The 22,591-nt window shown below is 32.3% G+C and overlaps 2 protein-coding genes across 4 annotated transcripts in view; one reads left to right on the top strand and one right to left on the bottom strand.

Annotated features, from left to right (window-relative positions):
• The window catches only part of LOC130897867 (uncharacterized), a 248,697-nt gene that overhangs the window by 94,406 nt on the left and 131,700 nt on the right, over positions 1–22,591 (bottom strand). The window lies entirely within an intron of this gene.
• The window catches only part of LOC130897866 (uncharacterized), an 84,609-nt gene that overhangs the window by 2,696 nt on the left and 59,322 nt on the right, over positions 1–22,591 (top strand). The gene's annotated exons all lie outside the window — the stretch shown is intronic.

Below are 22,591 nucleotides of genomic sequence, written 5' to 3'. Positions count from 1 at the left end.
TGTCTGAAATATATGCTAAAATTGGAGAAAGCGACAGAATTTGGTCGAAAATTGCTAAAAAATAATGTTTCGAGCAAAATTTTTTTCTAAAAACTTCAAATTCATGTTCAGTAACCCAAAAAAATTAATATGAAAAAATTAATTGATTTCCTATGAGAATACTATCCCATAGCGATTATTACATATTTGAATATTACCCTGTAAGTTCGAATTTATGGTTAAATAGTGCACTTTCCAATCAATTATTTCCTCAGGTCTAAGATGAAGGAAATAATTTCAATCCATAAGAGGTTTAATATTTCATAATGTTTATATACTTATACTTCATGCCGGTCTCATTATAGTATCGCTTGTCTATGGGGGACACTGGGTATTGATAGCTTCAGTTAATAACAAGGCAAACGATATTAATTATTGTTACGACTGTGCGTGAAACAACTATTAATCGCATGGCGTTTAAACGCTATTCTATTATTCAATTTAATTGAAATTGATTTCGGAATAATAATTATAAACCGTCTCCGCTAGAATTACATGTAAAATTATTATTCATATTTCGAAATTTATGTGCAGACACTCGCAAAATTTAGGAATATTGTATTTATTTTTCTATGATGTTATTAGAATTATAGACAATTTATATAACCCAGTTTAGTAATTTCATTGTGTTAAAATTTCATTCATTCATTTCATTTACATAAAAAAATAAAATTACTCTACAGGAACTGCAAAAAAAATCGAAATTAAATAGATGACGTGAAAATAATGTTGTGACAAAAAAATCTTCTTATACGACCCCTCGTTTTTGAGTATTAATTTTACTACAAATTTGATCCAGTATGCTTGATTAGCATGATTTGGAATATGTTGAACCATAAAAGCGTCAAATTGGGATACTTATTCTAATAAGCTTAAATAATTTCCATTGTGAGGTGAACCAATAATTTCCTCACTGCTACGAAACATAATAAGATCTCATTCGGCTAAAAACTTTATTAATGTAATGATTCGTATTAAGAGTAGCCTTCAATACTTGCTACAGTCTCAATTTGGCAAACAAGTTGAGAATCGACACGCGTCTTTTGGTTCTTGAGGTTTCACAGCAAAATTATGGCTTGTCTATGCGGGGTGCTTTCTTCATGTCTTTCAACAAATTGTGCGCATTCTTCCAGTCATCTAATCCGTCTTTCGTAGATCGGAGTTACGAACTATCTAAATTTGTCACTTTGTAAACAAAACAGAAAAGTCATCCTTTGGTTTCCGAATAACATCATCAGTCTCTGATGTGAATTTTATGCTTCTGTGTATGTTTATACGTGAAAACATGACTTGGTAGAATCGTGGCTTATTTTCGTTTTTGTAAATTTTCTTTTAAGATAAAAAATCCATATTCAAATCGCATAATCTCTATCAAAGTTGCCATTCACCAATATCGTAAAATTTTTGACTTGAAACTCTAGACTACTTTTTGTTTGAAAAACTCGAAAAGCTTGCATGTTCTTGACAGAACAACCTTGTTCTTCTTTTAATTTTTATCTTTTGCTTTACTCTTAGCACTTCCAGAAGCATAGTGCCGACCCGTATCTCTAGATCTGCCTCTCAGGTTACTTACGTTTAGACAATTTATTTTTATGATTTTATGTATCTGTATGGAATATTTATGTATGAATAATTATGCAAAATATACAATTAGAATGATAAAATATCTTACCTTATGTTAAGTTATTCTCGTTTGTACATAAGCACTCTTCAGATACTGAAGGCAAACTGTTCACCTTCAGTCTCTGAAGACGATAACTTTATTATAGAAACGCACGTCAGACAGTGTAATTGTGAGTGTTGGTGTAGTGGTGGTGTAAACAGTGTATTCAGTATGAATATCGCCAACGGTTCCAGAAATTCTAACTTAGTAATGAGAAAATTGTAAAACGATTAAAAAGTTTATGACTATAGAAATAATGCTAAAAAATATCTATATATGACAGCGATATTGATTCATTCTATTTAAAGGACACAACTTGAGAACATTAACGACTGGAAAGTAGAATAAAAAGTGGGACGGAGTGGCAACTCTGGACAGTCAATTTTATTTGTCACCTTTTGAAACAAAGGTGTCTAAAGCCTCCACCAAGGATAATTCTCAACAGTAACTTACTATCCAATGTATCACCAATTGAATGTTGCAGATCTTTTAAGCACATTTTTTTGTGCTTATAGTGAAAGATACGCATTTTGAAATGTTGAGAGGAGGACCTTTTTTACCTCGGCACTCACAAATTGTTTCAATATTAAATTGAAATCAGGGACATTCACAAATGTTGAATATTGAATGATAATTCCAGAGGAATATCACTACTACATATAAGTTATATGCAGGTACATATAACATAAAAAAGTATAAGATAGGAGGTAGACAATGAATTAAACCAAAAACCTGCAAGATTTATATCCAACACATCAACGCCAGTCAAGATATTCACTTCGGGTCAAATAACAGAACAAATTACAGACAATAGAATTTACGATAAATGAGGGAAAGTCTTCGATAGTATTGATAAAAATATGGGAAATAGACTAGGAAATAATTGATATTCGTAGACTTTCCTGAGTTTTTTTGTCCACAAGGACCGATATTATGGTGGCATCTACATTCTTGTCAGATATTTCCTTTTTCCGGAAAAATAATAAACTTTGTTATTTCAAATGGATCATCCTACATATTTTGTGCTTTTAGAAATCTGATACTGATTATTTTTCATGTAATATCTCTATACCTAAATGCCATAATTTCGAAGTTATAGCTACATTTACTGTATCTTCACCAAAGTTACAATAAATATTGTACATTTAGATGGCTACGATTGAATAAACTTGTTTAATTTGAATATTCTTTAATAATTTATGTGCTAATACAAATCTCGTAACAAGGTCTAGTGTCAGTAAGTTAGTAAAAAGTTTAACGAAACTGGTGCAGTAAAATATTTATCCAAAACTTACAACAGCTGAAGACAAATCTTTAAATATTTGTGTCATGTCAGAAGTAGATCCACATTTGTTAAGTAGAAAAATTACGAATCTTAGAAAACATACAGTAAATGCGATTACAGCACAAAATGTTGTTCATTTACTTCAAGACAACAAGCCATGCGATGTTTAAAACTTTGTAGTACATTTTGAAGCATCCCTGACTGCTCAATTCTTCTTATCTCTATGGTAATCATATCTTTTAATTCTCGAAAATAGGAGAGATTTGACAGCAATGTAAATCCACCATAATACCGGCCGTATCACAAGACCTCAAGACACCTCATTTCCGAGATAATTGAGGCATCCATTGCGAGTCTGGAAGTATGTGGATGAGCATTGTCACACATAAATAAAACGCCAGGACCTGTAGCTGCTGATATGTAATGGTGATTTGTTGTAGATTGGTATTACGGTGTAACATACCGGTCATAAAACCGTCCTATTCATACATTTACCAGCAAAGATTGTACTGACTTACAAATACGGATAAATCACGAATCAAAATTTTCCACCAAATAGTACATGACGTGTTTCCATAAACTGTTATCTTCTACTTACATTAGCGAGTCCATTGATTTGAAATTATCAGTCGATACTTTCAATTGGTGAACTGTAAGAGTAGCAACGTTCCTATTCCCTCCAGCGGTGAGATACAACAATCTTTGTATTCTCGTGGTAGTGATTAGTACACGTCCCCTACCTCACTGCTACCTGCACTATTTTGTCTACTTGGCGTAAGTTAGCTTCAAGCATCATCACATTAGTAGTTAAATGCTTCAACACTTAAAAATATCATATAGGAAAACTGCAGTAATTATTCTCATGAGTTGTCAAATATTACTCGCTCATTGGATTATAGACTATTTCTGAATATATCATTCCTTATATTTCTAAATAATGTTAGTAATGAATGGGAAGGGTTGCAGGTAATTTTACTTAGATAAAATCTTTTGTGAAATATATAACATGCCTGAAAATACTCAATACAATCCCTAAGATGCATGAGAATAGATTTAATTTCTACGAATTACCCAGAATTTGCAATAGAATTGATATTTTTATTCTTTCTTTATCATTTTGAATTCGATCAAATATGTTGAGCTCCATGGATTCCATATTTTAATACATTTTCAAAGGTTGAAGAGGCAGACAAATGTCTGTAAATTTATATTACCTGGAAGCATGAATATTGGATTGATATTGACATTTATAACAAAGGGGATATTTCAAAGTGTGAAAGGGTCCGAGCGAAGAGGTTGTTGAATCGGAATAATATTTTGAAATAAATATTTGAATTTAACGTTCATGGTCCTAATAGTGACTACAGATAAAGTAGAGGGTTATTCGTTATACATTACACTTTCATTTACAACGTGATTATCACCTATGAAAAAAGTGGATGTAACTTAATTTAGTTGATTTTTTCTATGGTTTAGTAGACGATAATGAAATGATAATTTTCATCAACTTAATTATGTTAAATTGGATCTTTTTATATCTATTTTATATCGAAAGTCTTTATTGTGGGGCGCCATCTAATTTTTGAAATTATTACAGATATACAAATATAACCAATTAATAGTTCATAAAAATACACTGTATGGAAAAAATTATAAAAAGACTTTGTCCAGGACGGTCGTCTAGAAAAGGCTCATAAAATATTGGCCAGGGCAGTTGCCCAAATAGAAGAAAATCAAGCTTTGGCCGGAAGGATTACCAAAAAAAGCTAATAAAACTTGGCACAGAACGGTTCCTTCATATGCCTAGAAAATAGTATTCTGAGAGAAAATAAAATTAACAGAAATGACGGCAACCGGCCTAGCAAACTATACTTCACAAATAAAATACTAGTGATTTTCTGGAGATCCCTCCTATATGGTCTTCGGATCCAATATTTCTTCTACAAGTGGTGCAAGGAAAACGGATTCAAAGATGAATAAGGAAGGGAGAGTCAGAATTTTTAATCTTTTAAAGAAGTTTCTGCAGTGACCCCTGCTGTTTAGTCCGGGTAAATATCTATCAGCTCTCTTTTGTAGTTTGAAGATTCGCTCAAATTGAGTACATACCCCTGAAGGAAACGGCATATCGGAGATGCGACTCAATAAGGAGTTAATAAACTGCTGAGGAGGTGGATGAGTTCAGTTCTTTGGAAACTGATCTCAGTGCAAAACAGGAGGAGCTTAATTTTTTAGATAAGGTGGCAACATGTAACTCCCATTTCAAGGAATTCCACAACAAGCCCTAAGAATTCTACATTTTTAACGACGTGAATGGTGGTGTTGTTTAATAAAAAATGTATTTCACAATGTTTTCTCATATGATAAAACTTTTTTTAGTTTTAGAAACGTTGAGACAGAGAAGATTAGAATCGCACCAAGATTTAAGTGTGATTAGGTCACTATATATAGTCCTATGAAGGCATATTTTATCACGGATGTCTAGAGAGGCGATGTCGTTTATAAGCAGAAGAAAAAAAATAGGGCCTAGTATTGACCTTTGGGGCACTACATATTCTATTGGCTTGCAAAGAAGATCGTTGTATGAACCCTTACAAGCTGACTTCTGTTTGTAAGGCTGACTTGAACCATACGAGAGGTAAAGAACTATAATCTGGGTAAATTATTGGGATATAATCTCTAAATCTATCTAATTTAATCTATCTTATGAGTTTCGACACATTGAATGAAATTTGGTATTCTTTCAGATCTACTTTCATAAATTGACGAGTGGAAATTTATAACGGGCTATGTGATTTTTTCCCTTTTTTTATGTATGTAGCTTGTAGAACAAGCTTCAAATACTGATACTGTTTGAAAATGTGCGCGCACTAAGGGCGGCATTGGTGTTCTGATATAGTAGGCTATGCGTGTGTACGTTCACTTTATTATTAATTTTGTCAAGAACGGGTGAGATAGTTCTATTTTTGTGAGTAAAAACACGTATTCATTGTATTTTATGTTATTTTTCACACTGATGAAGATGATCAACGAATTGTCGACCGTGCGAACTGTATTTCCTGAAAAGACTAAGACTTATAAAGAATACTTAAGCAGTGATTTAGACTATACATCCGAACATATTTTTGTAAAATATTTAATTCAAATTCGCAGTGCCACATGCAATTTTTGTGATCCGCTTTATGCCTCTATGAAGAGCAATCCAACAAAATTTAATGTGAAACATCCCTCAACTGCACATCATTGTAAAGCAGGAAAGACAAAAAAAGAGATGTGTGTTCACGACTTTAATATACACATCCCAGACAACGAAGGCGGTTTCCACTTTTATGTGGCATGAAGCACTAACAGGTAGGGGTGCAAGTGAAATTGAATCTACCGTATTGAGAGCAGTACGTTGCTACAAAATAACACCAAAACGTAATTTAATAGTGTTGTGTGATAATTACACAGCACAAAATAAAATAATCTAATCGCAGAAGGGTTCACTGATGAAATAGAACAAAAATATCTCAAATAGAGAAGGAAAAATCGCAATACCCACGTACTAATCGATTTAATTAAATTAATCGTTTCTTCACGGCTTAGCCATCTCTAACATAATTGCAGACCAATGATTTTTATTTTGATGCTGCACATGCAGCGTGAAAGAAAATCTGGAAAAGTGTTAGAAACAGGTTGACAGTGGGTAATAAAAAGGACCTCGGTAGAATGAGCTACCCGGGTGAAGAAAGTAAAGTTTTTTCCAATAATTATTACTTTAAGTAGAATATTTTATATCTATTTTTGTAAACCGTATCTATAAAATATCTTTCCAAATTAATAATTATTTATTGCTAAATTGTGTATATTTGTTGTTTTTAATTAATTTTATTAAATCCATCCCGAGTAATTTTCAACGTTGTATCTGATAGATGATATAACGTAAAAAATTTCATACTGCATGTTAGTTTAAACAAAACATTTATAACTCATAATAGTCTTTTCAATTCCCATGCTCTCAATTAATTAAACCAATTCAGTATTGAAATTTAATTAGCTTTACTTGTTTATATTGCTAAAGGTACATTGACATTTGGACAAATTGTTAAAGGTAGTTATGTAATTAGAATGTCGATGCGGTTTTATAGTCAAAAATTTTGCCGCATTAACATTTAACCAAAAAGGTCAACCAATTATTTTATCTAAAAAAGAATCACGAAATCGAAAATTATGTATAGGAACTCTTTCGATATTAATATTAATTGCAGCATTTAGTGATAGTTATAGATCAAGGTTGTCAAATATGTGAAATTGTACTCAAATATGTACCTAACATGTTTGCGACCTAACAAAGAAATTATTATTATTATTATTATTTAACATAGTTTCCTTTTAAGTAGAGATACTTAGACCAAATAATAGTTACGTCTTTCTACACAAAACAGGCGTTTAGGTCGATAACGTCTTTGTCTAATGAAAGTCTGCTGTAAGTGAAATCCTAAGGTTAGGGAACTGAAAAAAAGCGATAAGGGCCCTATCTGTTGAATACTATGAATCTTTAATCAATTCGAAGTGCAATTTTAGCCATGTCTATCACGGAGATGTGAAGGTGCGTTGTCCTAGCGGAAAAGGGCCCACTATTTGGTTTAATGCCGTTTTTTGTAATTTCTCTCCTTATCTTATCCACCAAATGATGCACAACAATCATATTTTGTTTTTCTTTTAAGAACATGTTCGTCCTTTGCAATTCACTATCTTGCCAATTTTTTCGTTTCAGGAATGTGATGGCGGATCTAAATTTAATTTAAGTTTTCTGCTTGAACATTCTGCTTAAACCGCCACAAAAAAGCCTGCATCAGTTTTTGGTCGTCCCAAAAGCTGGTCGTCAGTGACGCTGATACGGCCACGTTGAATTCGGATTTAATGATAACTGTATAATATTGGAAAATTTTCATGAGACATAACTCAAAAACCTTTTTTATAAAAGAGGAATTATATGTGATAGAAGAAGAGAAATAAGAAAAATGAATAAATCAGGACATTTTACACTCCCTAACGAAGTTTTACATCGAATAAAAGGAATTGTGGTTTAAAAAGGAACCCTGTTAAATGCAGCATTCATTTTCTTAGAAAATAGTGATCTAAAACATTCCTGATGATCATAATACACATACCAAAAATTTTTAAGCAATTCAAATAGATCGCGAATAAGCTATGTTTTACGTGTACCGTTCGGAAGCATTTTATTTTTAACTGAAAAGCAATTAACTCAAAATTCATTAGATGCAGAATATTTTGTTTTATTTTAATCGCATCGAATATAGTATTTTCGTAGCGAGTACGACTCGTACTAAATAAATCAGTAAACTGATTTCTTGAAATACTTCATAGCGATAATAATAATATAATTTTTCCATTCATTCCGCTAACTTCTTAAAATTTTCACTTAATAAAATTAATTGTAGACGCAGTAATGGTTCTGCAGATTAGAAACCTTTCTTACTACTTATCACAATTTTTATTGAGCAAATTAAATTTGTAGAGGTTCTTCATGTTTGTATGTGTATATATTTTAAAATTTGGGTGCATATAGTTTACACGTATATAATCTGAATAAATGAATAAATTTTTAGCATGTGTTTATTATATTTGAATTGCTTTACTATTCAAATGAGAATGTGAATAGAGCAGATGTTCAGTTGAAATTTTGCAATTTACGGTCAGATTCATCTCATCATAGAATAACCGGGATAGGATTGAACTTTTCCAGGGTATTTTTGCTGAAAAACGTGTTAGCAATTGACATGACAAGTTTGAAATTTAATTATATTTTTATGAGTCAAGAAGTAAATTATGGATTAAAAAGAGCAAAAATATTTTACTGGTGTTTATATGCATAAATATTAAACGGAATTCTAATTGAAGAAAATGTGATGAATATTAAATGTATAATTATAATGAATTGTCATTATACATACAGATGTGTAATGTTAAAATGGTTAATAGATATACTAACATTCTTTTTAAAATTGTTTGAAAAATACTACAAAGTTGTTAATGATACAGCAGAGCCCAAGGAGCCAAGCAGGCTGAAACGGTGGGGTCTAGGCTTATGTTGGAGTGAAAAAAAGTCAAACAAGAACAAGGTCCAACTAACTACAATGCTCGGTCACTCGAGCAACAAATGTAGTCACGAAGCTGATTTACTCACCAGAACTTATTCTTGATGTAGCTAAAAGTATAATAAAAAGAAATAGTGACGGAGATAATAATCAAAAACTTATTTATTCGTAGACATGCTATACCTGTGTCATCGATAATTAAGGGAACTAATCAGTTTCCAAATCCACCAATTAATATGAAGAAAATTATAATAAATGCATGAGCACATTATAAATTTTGATCATTTCCAAGCTCTGTTCGTACTAGTACTCTAAAAGAGGTACCTACTATTCCGGCTCAAATACCGTTTTGATTTTCTGGTGACTACTTATACTTCAAAATTTCTCATTTACTTTTGGTAACTAACGCCAACCTTCTTTTTCCCGTCTTTTATAGTTTTTTAAAGATTGTCACTACTTTAATTATGTTCTTTTATGATATCTGTTTTTTTAATATACTCAGAGTACAGAGTTTCCTCTTTTTATATAATTGTGAGGTTACAAAATTGACAGTGTAGGATTGAACATCAATTTATAGGTTATATATGATTATGTTATTTTAAGAATCAATGTAGATTCCTCCATCTTTATATTAATTCTATGTACATACATCATCTTTATTTAACATTATTATAAAATTTCCTACTCTATTAATTTTGCTAAAACAGTGTTAAAATTAAATACAGAATTTCTCTGTTTTAAGTATGCTACCATTATATTACAATAAATACAGCAAAGTATGACTAATGTAGCTTGAAACGGTTAGGCTGAATTTCATGCACTCAAGCCATTTGTATCATTTTTTCCATATTTCAGTCGGTATTTGTTTTTGGGTTTGGAAAACTCTTTAAACATAATGACATGAATTTTTTGCGTTGGATTACTGATCAATTATTTCGAAATTATTTTGAAGTAGGATTCGGCAATGAAACGGGTAGATGTGGTGTCGGGCTTGCAGCGTGCGGTGAAGTGGTAGGAAAGACAGTCACTAGGCTGCCGGGAACTGAGTGGCTTGCCATTTAGTCTACAATGGAGTGTTGGACGGCTGAGCATTGCGGTTACGCAATTAAGGCTTATTATCAAAACTGGCGAGAGCTTAGTGTGACCGCGTTGGGATTTTAGACGGCATTTCACCATACCGCGTAACTGCGTAACTTGTTCCGTCAGAACATTCGATTAAAATGTTGGTAAACAACCTCGAGCAAACTGGATCGCCATCTAGAAAAAGAGGTGGTAATGCCATAATGATTCGAACCCCTGAACATATCGATCGTGTTCGATAAGCACTGTTAAGAAGTCCACGTCGATCGACCATCCATCACGCCAAACGCCTTCGAATAAGTGACAGATCGGTGAGAAGGATACTCCATCAAGATCTTCGATATCACCCGTGTAAAATACAGGTTGTTTAATCCCTTCACCCGGGTGATTATCAACTGCGTCTCAGATTTTGTGAGGTTATGCTTGCCAGGTTGGAAGAACATGATGACCAAATTAACAGCTTGTGGATGAGTGATGAGGCACACTTTTACCTCTCCGGTTTTGTAAACAAATAAAATTTTAGGTACTGAGTGGAGGAGAACCCTCGTTTGCTTCATGAAACACCTCGTCATGCTTAGAATTGCAATATCGGCAATTGGAATCATCGGTCCGTATTTTTTCGAGGATGAGGCTGGAAATGCCATTAACGTTAATTCTGAGAGATACGGATGAACTTTCCCACACCTGAACTTCACCGCTTTCCAGTTAACGAAAACACACTTATTCAAAAAGGCGGTGTAACAATCCACACTGCAAGAATTTCAATGAATGTGGTGAATGCTTTGTTCCCAAGGCGTGCCGTTTCTCGAAACGGGCATATCGTTTGGTCCCTCGATCTCCCGACCTTAATGTCTATGACTTCTTTTTATGGGGTTATCTAAAAACGAAAGTGTTTGGAACTGATCCATCCAGGACAATTCCGGCCCTCAAACAACTAATGCGTGACGAAATTGTAGCAATACCTGTTGAAACGCTGCGAAGAGTTATGCAGAACTTTCAGGCTCGACTTCATGAATGCATAGGTATCAACGGAGGACATTTGGCAGATGTAGTTCTCAAAAAATTTTATTTATTATAAAAACTTTTTCAACAATAAAATTATTTACAAAATCTTCCCGTTTCATTGCCGAACCCATTACTTACTATTAACACATACAAGTGAGGTTATGTTTACATCTCCACACATATAGTGTTTACTGATCACACAAATTGTGTGGAACCATAAGTAAATGAAATATCGTCTTTATTTTCAAATTTATTCCACAATAACAATAACAGAAAAACTTCTATTGTGTGTTTTATTTTTACATCAACATTTTTTATTGTCATTTATAATAAGATTAATTTTAGTTCTAAAATCATATAACCATTACAATCGCTTCTCTTCTAATGAAGTAAAATGAATAAAAATATGATATTGAGACAGATATAGTATCTAACTATCTGGAAATGTCATTCGGCAGTTTATTCAATATATCTTTCAATTCCCTCAAATGAAAATGCCGAACAATTTTAAAATAATCAAGCATTCGCTTTATGGTAATTTCCTAACACGAGATTCATTAACATCAATAGACATCAAATTTTTACGACATAGACATTCATTTTTGCTTCGTTTGTTTCATTATTGATGGATAAGGTTATTGCAAATGGTTATTAAAAATATGTTAATTTCCTTGTTTTTTTTTAGAAACATAGGAAAGAGTGCAATAGAAACGTGATTTAATACGTACAGTTTCTTTTAAAATGCACGATAAAGTAACAATAAAGACTTCATCAGAATTAGGTAACTTTTATCCTTGATAATTATTCTTTGCTTTCAGTCAATATAACGTCATGGTTGTTTATGTTAGTAAAAGTAAATATACAATATTATGAATGTTACATTTACTAGGCGTGGATTAATATAAAAACAAAGCATTAGCATACAAAAGTATGAAATAAAAATTTTCTGATGAATAAATCATATTTCGAACAACTGTAGATGTATGAAGGAGAAAAATAATAAAGATATTAAAGGACATATTACCATCAATACATCAATTAGGAATTATACCCTTTAAGAGACTGTGAAATACATCAACGAGTACGTTTAAAGAGAAAGGAAAATATGGTACTACCTAGAACAAAACATTTCCATGAAACACAGAGAAATAGAAAGGAGAGTGTGTATCAAAGGATTCTGATGGGATGAGGATTGCTGGAAAGCTCAATCCATTCTAGGTAGGCGGACGTGAATGAGACAATGGGTTAATTTTGATATTTTGCAAAAAGGTATCAATTAAAAATTTTACGTCTTCACTAGAAATAAATGATACTCCACCTTACTATATTAATATTAAATATTCCAAATGTCTATTCTAAAAGTATTTCTTATTTTCTCGTCGCATTTAGTCAATGAAAACTGGAATTTCAAAGATAATTAAATGCACACACCTCAATAATTACTTACAAAGGCATACTATTCTCCACGGAAATAGCCGACGCCCTCTAGAGAGAAGCTATAGGAAAACCGTGCTAAAATTAATCAAGGACTCAAAGCTATTCTCATACTTGTCTCTATGAAATTAGAATGATTTCTCCTTATTAGATTTAATAAAGTTAATAAGCTTTACAATTTATGGAAAACGGAGAAGATATGGATGTGAAATGATTATATGTAACGTGATAACAATGCCAACTATTATCCGCAGTAGAAAATTGGACCATTATGAGAAGTAAATGGACGCAATGGAGAAGGAATAACTAAGAACGATGGAGGAGAATTAAGTAGGATAGAGTAACAAACCAAAAACTATTCTTAGGTAAGAAAAAGAAGATACTAGATCGTATGAATGGGAAAAAATGAAGAAACTAAAAAATAAACGGGAATGTCCAAGAGAAATAAATAGTCCAAATAAAAAACTGTGTAGATAAATTGATAGATGAAGATGGCAAAAAGCAGAGAAAATAACCGGTTTGGAAATTTTGATTGTTTGATAGGTTATGTAGACTCAACTGTTTCATTTGCGTACTCATCTGCTTCAATTCTTATCTACTTACATGTGAAATATGTATATACAGCAATACTGTGCAAATTTTTCTGGAGCGGAGATTAGATTACTATTTACTTGTTGTACTTGGGCTGGAGTAGAAAATTAGCAATGAATTGAAAAATGAGTGATCTTTATTGGTATGATATTTTTGGTGATACCTACATAATTTTTATTCGTTCAATATTAGTCCATTCTTTAAAGTCACAATAAAGTGTAACGATCTTTTTTTAGATAATGCTCATGCATTCGACAAGGTCTGGCACTACGAACTACTATACAAAATCAGGAAAAACCACCGCATAACCTTTTTCAAATCTTAGAATCCTACCTGTAAAACAGACACTTTTAAGTCAAAATCCATGACTACATCACAACTTTACGTCCAATTATGCCAGGAGTTCCACAGGGAAGTGACATTCCCACACACCACTACATATACAGATGAGACTGCTCTGCTAGCATCCAATCAGGACCCAGCTATTGTCTCTCATACATCGCAGACAAACTTGGACGTTATTAAACTTGGAGAATAAAAAAAATGGAAAAAATTATGTTTATGTTACCTACACTCAACGGAGAGGGACCTGTCCAAATGTAATATTAAACAGGCATCTCCTACAGCAAAATGATAGCGCAAAATACCTTGGAATTCATCTGGAGCGACGAATAGCCTGGAGCACACATATACTAACCAAGAGAGAATAACTGGACCTAATACTCAGCAAACTGTACTAGTTAAAATGTCGAAGATCCCTACTAACAATCAAAAACAAACTGCTAATATACAAAGTCACACTAAAACCCATCTGCAGTTATGGCATTGGGCTATGAAGCACTACATCCAACTCAAATATGGCAATTCTAAAAATATTTCTGTCAAAAGTACTCAAATTATTGTAAATGCTCCATATAAGTTAACAGCGTTATCGCTTGTGACCTTCAAATTAAATCATTTAAAGAAGAAATATCTCACTTATCCAAAAAATATTCTCACCGCATTGGCTCAATCTCTAATGAGACTTCCCACCAAGCGAAGGCTTAGAGGACATCTTCTGTGTGATCTGCCTGACATATTTTAATGTCATAGTGATGTGTTGTGTAGTTATCCCTCAATCAAAATATTATTTTTACTCAAGTGAGAGGAAATTGCTACTGGGTAATTTTTCTGCAAGATAACTTATATATTGTTTTGAACCATTTTACAGATTGTAAATAAAAAAGGGGTTAAAAGATTCTTTAAAGTTTCCCATTTTGTATAATCAATAATACGAATTTTACATTAGCGCTACGAGTGCGTGTATTTCTCATCAATTAGAATCTGTGTAATGTGTCATGCCATTAAATTTGTAGTACTTTGAGGGATGGCAACGTAACGCATATTGTAATTGTGAAACTTTTCCTTCAGACATCTAATAATCAACTGATTTATTTAAATATGGTTATACATGATTTACAGGGTGTCAAACATAAGGTTACCTATATACTTTCCTTTAAACCTGTAAGAGTTATAAAAAAACTTTAATTACAAAAGTTCTTTGTATTTAAAGGAATTTAAAGATTATTGACTTTGGATTATACAAGGGTGTCTCAATTCTTCAGTATCGTCATCAATTTGGAATTTTAAATGGATCATCCTATATTTTATTGTGTTATTTGAAATAGTAACTTTCATAAGAGCGACCTATTTGATTTCCGCACGGTTTAGGAATTATTTAAGTTATTTGAATTTTTATTGAAATATCATTATATTTGGAAAATTCCGTATAAAAAAAATGAGGCTTACTGACATCACTTGCGAAATGAATTTTTAAACACAAAACTTAGGTTTATTGAATTTTCGTGATTTTTGAGCCTAGAATTATACTGGGTCTTTTTTTACTGTACGAGTCTAGAATTTTGTAAATAACAAAATCTCATTTTTTTAAATGTCACACCCTGTATGTATTAAATGATTCTTATTTTTATGCGCGTTCTATCAAAGATTTAATGTAAAGGGTGTGCAGGTGTTTGCCTCATTTTTATTTTGTTGAATTTTCCAAATATAATGATTTTTCATTAAAAATTCAAATAACCTTAAATATGTCCTAAGCCGTACAGAAATCAAATAGGTCGGTCTCATGAAAGTGTATAATTCAAAAGTCAATAATCTAAAAATTCCTTTGAATACAAAGAACTTCTGTGGTTTTAATTTTTTTGATAACTTATACAGGTCTGGAGAGATATGTACTCAAGTCATCTTGTGTTTGACATCCTGATCATTAAGTATTTGATTCGGGAAGCTCGAGGTTAATTTGTTGCGTCTGGAAGACGATGAAGACAAATGAAAACCACTCATCTCAATTAAACTGTTATAGTATCCATATCTCTTGTTTTTCCAACAACTTATGGACTTTGTCCATGAGGTACTCTCTATTTGAATCCTAGATACGGGGAATTATAAAGAAAATCATGTTCACTATACTATAAGATCATAATGTAATTAACTTCAAAAGTCAAAAAACACGCCGTTAAAGAATTGAAATGGATTCGGAATAGACCAAGCATTATTTTATTTCATTCTCGAAGAAGTTTCATCGGGATTATTCAATGTGAATTCCTCAGTAATTTCTGGTGTTTTCAATTAATTTGTTAAAAAACTCTTCAAAGTTCTTTAGACGACTTCCATCTACACTACTTTTCAATAAACTGATAAACAGATATGTGTGTTAACTTTTAACGTTGTCTTTGACTCGATTCATTGTGATGATGTCGCAAACTTTATATTAGCTGAGAGTAATAATTATTTCATCTTCTTTTCCGTCCTTTGATTATTTAAAGTTGCTAAATGAGCTTCTTTGATAAGTATTCTTGCTCTCAAAACTCTTCCAGAAACTAATTTTCATAATTGGAGCGATAAAGAAATTAAAAATAGAGATTAAATAATTCAAATCCACATATTTTCAAAGATTCTCGGAATTACAACCATTGACAATTTTTGATGACAACAGATAGGAAGGGATTTTGCCTTTCCAAATGCTAGTTCTCGAGCTGAAATATCTTTGTGTGGATAAAATGCCTAAAACATTTATTTAAAGAACAGCGAATATTCACAACCAATTGGTAATAGTATACGAGGTATGGCTATTAAGTAACGAGACTAGCGCTGCTACAGAAAGAGTACGCATGCGCCGAAGGTTAACGACTGCTAGGTCTTTAGCCTGGAGCCTACTCTTTCGAATGCAATCTTTACCGTGCCTATAGACAAAGCAGTGTAATTGTTGGAAACTTGGAAAAACGGCAGAAGAAACAATGATCGTGTGCGACAAATTTTACATTAAAAATATAAAATGCGAAAAGTGTGTGCAAAACTGGTGCCTAGAATCCTCTATTTGAACAACAAAAACCTGAAAAAAATATTTGTGTGGACACATTGAATGCTATTAAAAATGATTTTTAGAGAAGGTGTGACGATTCAAATCTGCATTAAAAGGAAAGGATTTCAGTCTTTCGTTGATGTTATGAAAGAAAAAGCGGCTCGCGTTCTGAAGGAACTGACAGAAAAAACTTTCTGCACTGTTTCGAACAATGGAGCTATGTAGGGATATAAAATGGGTATATAATGAAGGTTATAATGAATAATTGTTCATAATATGAAAATAAGTACAAGTAAGAAAAATTATATATTCCTCCCAAACGGAGGACACTGCCGCAAATCAAGTTGAGGAGAATTATGTCATTTTTTTATGTGTCGTACAACGAGATTCAGAATTATGCATAATGCATGGTACATTAACCAATTTTTATATTTAACTACAGTTTGTTATATTTGAATAATTCTTGATGGATCATTTAGCTTTCATACATTTACCGAGCAGTATTGTTGTAATCAGATTTTAGTGGGAAAGGTGGCTGAATCAATTCTATTACACTTTTTAATATTTTTATTAAGTTATAGTTATAGGATTCATTTACATTGCTAAATTTCCAGCAACCATGGCGTTTTGCAAAGAAAAGAGATGTATAACTAAAATAGTCTCAGATGACTATTGCATACATTTCTTTCTATCTTTTGCTACAGCACGAATTTTTATTAATTTCCACAAGGTCTTTTGTACATTTTTATTAAAAAAACTGAACGGAAATTTTCCATGTCAGTTAAGATTTTTAACTATTTTGGAATATTCTTCTATTTTAAAAATTCTCGTAGTATTACGTATTTTCATATATGAACATATTTTTTAATAATTATGATACTCGTCAGCACCGATAGGTATTGAGTCCATGATGTTGATATTTTCAATTTTATTGGAAATTATTTGCTTCCCTAGAAATCTAATGAAATCATTTAATTTGAAGTTATCTGATTGAAGACAACCAATCAGTACAGCATTATACTGAAAACAGATCCAAGGGGCTGTTTTCAATTCAATTCAATCACGTTGCCATGGATACATATTGATTTATTTCGATTTTGAATTTTCAATATTTCAAAATTTCAAGAATTTATCAAATTCTATAACTTCTTCTCCTTCTTCGATTTCATATCTCTCTGATGCTAATGCTAACTTACATAGTTTTTTCTTTATGCCTGTGGCTTTGGCAGAGCTTCACAGTACAATATTAATGACATCAAAAATAAATGCTCATCTGGAATTGATGAATTTTCCCCAATTGCCTTAAGACAGCTATAATTATATATCCAAATAAAAAAACACATTCAATGCCAATTGAAATCAAATTATCTTTTCACTCTTTTCGCAACAATTTGAGGGCATATTTACTGGACTTTACGATTTGTAGACAACATTAAATTCCGTAGAAAAATGTGCCCAATGGAAGAATTACGATTTAAAATTTGACAACATCGTCTGCCGAAGTGATTGACTTGAATACCGAGGAAAATATCTAATCAATCCAATAGATCGACCGCGGTTAGTCGATTGGACAAAAGTGGTGTACAAGGTCACAACCATGCCAACTCAATAAAACCCTACTTGATTATTGACGAAGAACATCCTAATCAAATTATTAACAGCATGCGTCTGGATCTTCACTTTACATTTCTAATTGTTCTTTTGTTAATGGCACCTTTGAATATACCATATATAAAAAATTTTATTACTCAACATATTCTCCTCTTAATTGGATACATTTATTACAGTGAATCTGCAACGTCTCTAGACCTTTCAAAAAAATGTTTCTTCTTGGTCTGCAAACCAAACCTCCACTGCTTTTATTTACCTCCTCGCTGGAAGAAAATTTACGACATTTTAAACTCTTTTTCAGTTGAGGAAAGAGATGATAGTCGGACGAAGCTAAATCTGATGAATAAGGGGGTGTTCTAGTAATTCAAACCCTAAATCACGAAGTTTTTGCACGGCAACATGAGATTTGTGTGCAGGAGTGTTGTCTTGTAAAAACAAAACACTTTTGGATAGTTTCCGCATCTTTTCTCTTTAGTTTTTTCCCGTAGAGGGGTCAGTAAAGTCGAAAAGTAATCTCCAGTTATTGTTCTACCCTTATCCAAAAGATCAATCATAATTACTCCATGGCAATCCCAAAAAACTGAAACAAGAACTTTTCCAGCAGATTATTGGACACGAAACTTCTTAGGTCTTGGAGAACCAGAGTGTCGCCATTACATCGATTGTTGCTTTGTTTCTGGATCGTAGAAATGCACCCAAGTCTCATCCATAGTAACAATTCGGCTTAAGAAGACTACATCGTTTTCAAATCGAGCACAGATCGAACGCGATGCTTCTAACCTTGCACGCTTTTGGTCAACATTCAAACATTTGGGGATCCATTTTGCAGCAATTTTTCTCATGTCCAAATTGACGTGAACTATATGATGAACGCGTTCGTATGAAATATTCAGTGCTTTAGATATACGTTTTAGCCCAATTCGACGGTCTGATAAAATCATGTCATAAACTGCATCGATGTTTTCGGGAACTGACACAGAAACTGGCCTTCCCGGTTGCAAACGAAGGACATTGATCACCAAGGGTATTAAGCATATCTTCGTAAATCTGCTTACCTCTTAACCCTTTTAAATACAGGTACTTGATGATGGCTGATACTCCAATTTTTCGATTTTCACAATTTCCGTGGACATCTTTTTTCTTTTAATTTATTGCGTAACTCTGGTTTAGTTTTTTGACTTCAAACTTTACACTGACACTTCTAATAAGTTATTGTTTGTTGCTATGGTAACGCAATATTTTGTTTATGCATGGAACTGGTCTAGGCTAACTAGATATAAATACATCCTCGTATTGTTCTTGCTCTGCATTTTCTATATGATTAGCGAAAGGCCTACCATCTTCCGAAATCTGTTATAAATTTTTTTCGGAGAATTATCAATGTTTGGGTAATACTGATAACCATAATAAACTTTAAAAGTATTTTTAGAAAAAAAATCATCTTGGTTTACATTCCTCAATACAAGTTACTGTAGGTGATTTCATGTATCTTATAATATTATTTTAAATATGGGAGGTGTTATTTTCAGGCTATATATCTTCTTTATTCCTTTATAATCAATATTAAATAAATCTCATCTCTTTTAATATAATAAACAAAAATTAAACTATTCTTGTTTGTGAAGTTGAGAGAAATTATAAAAAATATATTTTCATGGCATTGTACGTTGATCAATTTGACAAATAGAGTTATCATAATAACAGGTAGAAATTATTTCTCACTATAATAATGGCGGATATTTCTCACTGCATCAGAAATTCTCTGTTTTGAATGTATGAAAGCGTGAAGAAAGGTACAATTAATAGAGTTCGTAGTTTGTTTATATTAATAGATAGTTTCTCACAACCATATTAAATAATTTATGTACAGGACGTAAACATGCACTGATTTTATTTTTGTATAAAACACCAACTCATTACTGGCACTTACTTTTCGCTGGTTTGTCATTAACTTTACTACGAAGTGACATTTTTGTAGATTCTGATGTTGAATTCCGAATATTTCAATACGGACAGTGTTCTGGTGTAATGTGTTTAGTATGGGATGCAGGGTTAAGCTAGAAATAAATTATGGTAATTAGTATATGAATCTATAAATTATGTAATTACATCAGTGAAGGTGCTTGTGAGAATAATTAAGTAAAAGAGCTCATTTAGTTTGTATAAAGTATCAATCAATATTATCGTTACCCTGAGTCGTAAATACGTTCGATTATTCGCATAATTAGAACTTTATTGATTCTAAAATCACATAACATAACAGTTTCCGTTAATCTACGCATATTTCTAGAAAATATCGATATTTCTAATCAAATCCAACTGTTATTAATAATTCTTTGTATATTAATTTGTTTCAAAATCGGCTATATTCGCGTTAATGCTTTTGAAAACAGCCAAGTTTCAAAATTTAAATCGTGTTTTCTATTTCAAAACTCAAAAATTTTTGTAAAATTCACAAAATGAGAGCGAAACACCAAATTATTGGAGAACGTAGTTTTATGACCAAAATGTTGAATTTTTAGTTAAGCAAGCACCATTTAAAAGACTGAAAGATAGCATGCTCGGCCTTTTTCTTATTAATATTCAATCCCTAAGACACAAAACAGATGAACAGTATTTTTTACTAGAGTAGCTTAATTTTCCAGAAATTGTTGCCATCACTGAACATTGGTTAAATAATAATGAGTTGTTCTTGTCAGAAACTATACCACAGTAGCCAGATTCAATAGAACTAATTTATTTCATGGAGGTACTATGATCATGTTCACAAACAAAGACTTTTCCGAAATAACTCAGTTCAATTTTATAATATGAGAGAGTATTCAAATTTTATATCGTCTACCAAGAGACTTCACATTTACAGAACACCTGACTCTGACGTGTGTACTTTCTGTCAGAAACTACTGACCTTACTGGAGTCCTTACCTCTAAAAAACAAACTGATTCTATGTGGGGATCTCAATATTGATTATTCCAGTGTGTGTGCTGGTCAAGACTATCTTTAGTCAATATGTCATTGAATGATCCAGAATCCACCGACTGTACTGACTTTAATTCAGGTCTCTCCGATCATGAAGCAGTGATAACAAAATTTTTGGTAAAATCCTATACTAAAAATTTTTCTCGCAAATTATGCAGTATTTTTTTGGAAAAAAGTGTTCAAAACTTCAAGCACCGTTGTCAAACATGTGACTGGAACATGCTCTCTGGTGATGTGGACTTCGAATTTTCTAGATTCTTAAAATTACTATCTAGCCTGGCATCCATTATTTTCCCCTCAGGCGTATTAAACACAAGCATAAATAAATCCCTGGTCCGTTAAAGGTTTACGTATATCTGCAAGCATCGAATTATCGCCCAATTGTACTCCTTCCCACTTTATCTAAGATCATAGAAATATTGGCCAAAAAGATGCTTTCATCATTTCTGTTAAAATATGAAATATTTACTACCCATTAATTTGGGTTTTTAAGTAACAAATGAACAGATGATGAAATTATTTTCCCGCCTTGATAATGTGCACTCTAGCATAAGTAGCCATCACTCCGATGTAACAACTTTTTGTGATTTTTCTAAGGCGTTCAATTGTGTTAATCATATTTTAATCAACAAATTGTAGTACTACTGTTTAAGGGAAGCACCTCATGATTTAAGTAATACCTTACCAACAGAAGTCAGCTTGTAAGGGCTAATATAACAATGTCATCTTGGAAACCAATAGAGTGTGGAGTGCCACAAGTCTTAGTACTAGGACCTATTTTGTTTCCTTTGTTTAAAAACGACATCATTGGTAAAATATGTCTATTTGCAGACGACACTAGTTTCTCTTGGAGCAACCTTAATCTCACGGCACTTCATAGGACCATATCTAGTGACCTTTTCACCCTTAAATAAATAAAACCAAAGTTTTATCATATAAAAATACATTGCAGCTTTTTTTATTAGATAACACCACCACTGATATCGCTGAATCTGTAAAATTCTTAGGGCTTGTTACGGACAATTCCTTATCTAAAAAATTAAGTTAGATAGTCACTAGGACAAAACAGCAGGGCTCACAGCAGGAACTTCATTGAAAGATTAAAAATTCTGAATTTTCATTCCTTATTTTTCTTTGAATCCGTTTGCCATAATTCGTGAGCAACCTTCTCCAATTTCAGAAAGGCTATCCACTTGGAACATGGAGCACAACCTTTCCCTACCTACTCCACGTTCAGAATTAGTTAAGGGTTCAATATTTTACAATGCAAAAGAATGCACAATCACTTGCCAATTGCAATCAAATCGATATAATCTTTTCCCATATTCCGCAATAATATGAGGGCATATTTACTGGAAAGTGCGTTCTACTCTGTAAACGACTTCTATTCTAATAATAATATTTAATTCGGAAAATTCTGCATAATGGTTTAAATATATAGTTT

This window comes from Diorhabda carinulata, chromosome 9 (assembly GCF_026250575.1).
Source record: "Diorhabda carinulata isolate Delta chromosome 9, icDioCari1.1, whole genome shotgun sequence".
In the NCBI taxonomy this organism is placed as follows: domain Eukaryota; kingdom Metazoa; phylum Arthropoda; class Insecta; order Coleoptera; family Chrysomelidae; genus Diorhabda; species Diorhabda carinulata.
Note: the sequence above shows the minus strand (reverse complement) of the source record. Positions and strands in the feature narration are given on the sequence as shown.